This window comes from Balaenoptera musculus, chromosome 17 (assembly GCF_009873245.2).
Source record: "Balaenoptera musculus isolate JJ_BM4_2016_0621 chromosome 17, mBalMus1.pri.v3, whole genome shotgun sequence".
In the NCBI taxonomy this organism is placed as follows: Eukaryota; Metazoa; Chordata; class Mammalia; order Artiodactyla; family Balaenopteridae; genus Balaenoptera; species Balaenoptera musculus.
The window spans coordinates 44,347,005-44,352,548 of NC_045801.1; the positions used below are offsets into that span (position 1 = coordinate 44,347,005).

A 5,544-nucleotide genomic window follows, 5' to 3' on the forward strand; every position below is an offset into this window, starting at 1 on the left:
CCTATTAGAATGGCTAAAATTTAAAAAAAAACAAAAACAAAAGGCTGATAATCCCAAATGCTGGTGAGGATGTGGAGCAGCAAGAACTCTCATTCATTGCTGGTGGGACTGCAAAATGGGTACAATCATTTTGGAAGACAATTTCTTACAAAGCTGAGCATAATCTTCCCTTACAATCCAGTGACTGTGCTCCTAGTTACCCAATTGAGTTAAAAATGTATGTCTGCACAAAAATCTGTGCATGAATGTTTATATCAGCTTTATTTATAATCACCAAAACCTGGAAGCAACCAATATGTCTTCAACACATGAATGGATAAACAAACTATGGTACATCTATACAATGTAATATTATTCAGTCATAAAAAGAAATGAGCATGCTCGCTTTGGCAGCACATATGCTAAAATTGGAACGATACAGAGAAGATTAGCATGGCCCCTGTGCAAGGATGACATGCAAATTCGTGGAGCATTCCATACTTTTTATTATCAAAAAATCTAGAAACAATAAATGTTGGAAAGGGTGTGGTAAAATGGGAACCCTCCTGCACTGTTGGTGGGAATGTAAATTGATACAACCACTATGGAAAACAGAATGGAGATTCCTCAAAAAATTAAAAATAGAACTACCATATGACCCACCAATCCCACTGCTGGGCATATACCCTGAGAAAACCATAATTCGAAAAGAGACATGCTCCCCAATGTTCATTGCAGCACTATTTACAATAGCCAGGTCGTGGAAGCAACCTAAATGCCCATCGACAGGCGAATGGATAAAGAAGAGGGGGTTCATGTATACAATGGGATATTACTCAGCCATAAAAAGGAACGAAATTGAGTCATTTGTTGAGACGTGGATGGATCTAGAGACTGTCATACAGAGTGAAGTAAGTCAGAAAGAGAAAAACAAATATCGTATATTAACGCATGTATGGAAAAATGGTACAGATGAACCGGTTTGCAGGGCAGAAGTTGAGACACAGATGTAGAGAACAAACATATGGACACCAAGGGGGGAATACCGCGGTGGGGTGGGGATGGTGGTGTGCTGAATTGGGGGATTGGGATTGACATGTATACACTGATGTGTATAAAATTGATGACTGATTAAAAAAAAAAAAAAAAAGAGACATGTACCACAAAGTTCATTGCAGCACTATTTACAATAGCCAGGACATGGAACCAACCTAAATGTCCATCAACAGATGAACGGATAAAGAAGATGTGGCACAAATATACAATGGAATATTACTCAGCCATAAAAAGAAACAAAATTGAGTTATTTGTAGTGAGGTGGATGGACCTAGAGTCTTTCATACAGAGTGAAGTAAGTCAGAAAATAAAAATGGTACTGATGAACCTAGTTGCAGGGCAGGAATAAAGATGTAGACATAGAGAATGGACTTGAGGACACAGGGTGGGAGGGGGAAGCTGGGGCGAAGTGAGAGTAGCATTGACATATATACACTACTGAGTGTAAAATAGTTAGCTAGTGGAAAGCAGCAGCATAGTACAGGGAGATCAGCTCGGTGCTTTGCAATGACTTAGAGGGGTAGGATAGAGAGGATGGGAGGGAGGCTCAAGAGGGAGGAGATATGGAGACATATGTATGCCTATGACTGTTTCACTTTGGTGTACAATAGAAACTAACAGTATGGTGAAGCAATTAAGCTCCAATAAAGATCTAATAAAAAAAATAAAGAAAGAAATGAGCTATCAAGCCATGAAAAGACATGGAGGAACCTTAAATGCATATTGATAAATGAAAGAAGCCAGTCTGAAAAAGCTATATACTGTCTGATTTCAACTATATGACATTTTGGAACAGACAAAACTATAGAGACAATAAAAATATCATTGGCTGCCAAGGATTCCAAGGGAGGGAGGTATAAAATGAATAGCTTGAACACAGATTTTTCAGGGTGGTGATGCTATTCTGTGTAAAACTAATAGTGGATACATGTTATCATGCATTTTTCAAAACCCCTAGAACTGTACAACACAAAGAATGAAACAATGTAGTTATTGACTATAGTTAATAATAATGCTTCAATATTGGCTCATTTACTGTAACAAATGTACTGCACTAATACAAGATATTAATAATAGACCAAACTCTGTGTGGGGATAAGGGTTAAGGGGTAAGAGTGGAGTAGGTATATGGAATTCTATGTGCTATCAGTTCAATTATTCTATAAATCTGAAACTATTAAAAAAACAGAGTTTATTAATTATTTCTTAATTATCTTTGGTCATCTACATATATATGGCATACTTTTGACAAAGGTTCCAAGTTAATTGAATGGAGAGATAATATTGTTTTCATCAAATGGTGCTAGAACATATATAAACAAAAAGGGTGGGAGACCTCAACCCTTACCTAATAAGATATAAAATATTAACTTGAAAAGGGTCACAGACCTAAATGTATAACATAAAATTATAAAATTCTGGAAGGAAACATAGGAGAAAAATCTTCATGATGTTAGGTTAGGCAATAATTTCTTAGTTTGCACAAAAAGTGAAAATCATAAAGCAAAAACTGCCAAATTGGACTTCATCAAAATACAAAATAGATTACCAGATGAACCACCTAAAGCTCTTTCCATTGGGCGGATTTTCCCTCACAACTCTCTTTTAGGGCCACTCCTGAGCAATCCGCTTTCAACTTTAACCCACATAGGAAGTCAACTCATCCATAAATTATGTTAGAACTTTCTCCTTTCTCGTCTGATAACAAGAAACCTCCGATGTAGCCATAGGTGATGGATGACATAGAAGCCTGGGCCACTTGCTTTTCAAGATTTCCTGCAGCTTCTGGCCCCAATCTTGCCTAATCTCACTTCCACATTATTAATGAATTGCATTGGGCTTTCCCAACATTATAACATGATGGTTCTGACAGAACACATTCCATGGGGGTCAGTTCTGATCACATGGTTATTTGAGTTTCCATCCTCAGAGGCTTCCTCTCAACCAGGGCCCAGTAGCATGCCAGAGGCTGTTTTTAAAATGGAGCATAATTTTCTGCAGTGGATGACATGGCCTTACTCCAAAATCCTAGGAGTCTAGGTTATGATTTTCCTACTGGGGCTTGCCTTAAATTCCAAAGAATTTTTCTACCACATATACCATTAATATCATTGGACCTGCAAGGTTATGTGGTCCAAGTAGCAAAACTGCTTGTCCTGTATCTAGACCTGCTGCCGGACTCTGTTCTGCTCTGGGCTCAGCTTACTAAATGGATCAGAGTAATATTCTCCGGAGTGAAATATGCCTCCTCCAGAATGCAAAGAAGCCTGCTAAAGCATTGTGCTTCTTTCTCACTGATGGCAAAAGCCATCCAATTCCATGGTCCATATAGTTACTACTTCCTATAAATCTCTCAAAGCCTGAGATCTTTTCCTTGCCAGTGCATTCTGTTCCACTGGTGTCCAATCCCAAGTCATCACTGATAAAAATTTAGCTCTTTCACTGCTACATCATTCTAGGGGTTATCAGTACTCCACCTACCAGCAGTGATGGAGTTCTGTCATCTGGTCAGTGAGTGACCCAGCTCTAATATCCCATTTTAGAGTCTGCTTCCTGGGACCATTTCTGGTTCCAAATTTTTCTAGGTCAGTATCCCTGGAAACAGACTCTGAGACAGAGATTTGCATGCTAAAGATTTTTGAGAAATGTTGTAAGAAAAAAGGAAAGCAAGCACTGGGCTGAAGGAGAAGTTGAACTGAGAGACAGATACAAGAGAGACCTCAGCAGATCCCATGAGATGTTATGGAGTTGGGATGACGCTTCAGAGTTGTCCAACTCTGAGGCAAAAAAGCCAGACTTTTGTATTCCTACATCAACAAGTTGTTGGATATAGGCTGCCCCCAGAAAGGGGCCTAACCTTGGGTGAAGGAACAATTCAAATGATAGGGACTCAGCTTTGAGCCATGAGCATCCAATACTCTGAACGGCTGTGGAAATTTTTCTAAAAAGTCTAAAGTCACACAATAGTTCTATTTTTCTCAGATCACAAAGCTCATAGCCTATGCTAGCTACACACTTACTGCCCCTACTTTTGTTCTAAACACACACAAAAAAAATGTATTTTATTTTCCAATTAGTATATTACTGAATTTACTAATTTGCTCAAAGTTTTTGCATGTGTTCCATCCCTTCCTGTTTAATAGTTCTTTTAGTATCTGACTGTTGCAATCTCCCTTAGTCTCTGTATGCCTGAAATGTCTTCATTTTGACCTCTGCATTAAATGGTAATTCAACTAGGTACAAAATTTTAAACTGGCAGCTATTTTCCTTTAGCTGATTATATGGATACACATCTGACACATACTCTTACTGGGAAGAAGTTTGCTGTCAGTCTCATCATTCTTCCTTTGCATTTGCTGCAAGGTACTCTTTTCCTTTTGGTACTGTTACTAGATGTATACAGGAGCCTGTCAGTGTATTCTCCAGGTATCTAAAATGCTCTTTCATAGTCATATTTTTCATCTCTAACTCTGCTGCTTTCTGGGTGAATTATTCATTACTCTCTTCCAATTTACTAATTCCTCTTTGCCTGTGTCTAATGTAGAGTGTATTTCATCAATAGAGTTTTTAATTTCACTGGCTATATTATTCATTTTCAGGATTTTTAATTACTCTTTTTCACATCCAGCCTTTTTTTGCTTCATTTCATCCTGGGTTTTTTTGGTTTTTTTTTTTTTGGTTTTTTTGTTTTTTTTTTCACACACACACACTGTATTTTATTTTTACAAGAGATAAGTAGACTGACACCAAGCATTGTACGTGGATGACCACAACAAAAGCAACAATGATTGCAATTACCAAACATGAAACACACTCATACTATGTCATAATATTGACATTCAGTCCAGTAATCCTCTACTGTAACAGCTCCTTTACTTTGCAGTGAAAATTGATTTGTATATTCTTTGCCTCTGAGTCCTTGTGGGATTTTTTTTTTTTAATTCAGACAGAAAGTCACAAAAATTATACTCATCCTCATCAGTTCACTCAGTCCCATGTAATTAATTTTTTTTTCATCTTGATCTTTTGTTAGCACTTTTATGAGTTCATCAGTTTTTCATTAGAGTTCTGAAAATGCTTATTCATTCAGTTCAGCAGTACAGTCAGTTACCAGAAACCTGTACTTGTCAGAGTCTTTTCCATGAATTTCTTGAAGATGAAAGCCTTTTATAAGAACATATTTGCAAAAGCATCAGAGTTTTATTTCATTATTTCTTTGTTCTTTACGGATGTTATTTCTTCATGCATCTCCCTGAACTTCCTAAACGTATTTATTTTAAAATAAATATCAGTTGTTCTACCACATTAAGTTTTATGAAATGAATTAATATAGAAAGTTTTTATGTTCTTGATTACTTTCTCAGTATTAGGGTTTTTCCTCCCCTGGCTTTAGGAATTATCAGTTATCTCCAGAATTTCTTTCTCTGTTTTTTCTTCCATGTCCAGTTTTGTAGTGCTTCTACCTGGTCCCCTAAGTCTCCCATAGCAAAGCTATATCTTATATTGAAG

At 37.1% G+C, this 5,544-nt stretch overlaps 1 non-coding gene across 1 annotated transcript; it reads left to right on the plus strand.

The window, feature by feature from the left end:
• Positions 1–377: 377 nt before the first annotated feature.
• Positions 378–484, plus strand: LOC118883880. Its single transcript, XR_005017115.1, has one exon. It is a non-coding gene; the product is annotated as a U6 spliceosomal RNA (small nuclear RNA).
• Positions 485–5,544: the final 5,060 nt, after the last annotated feature.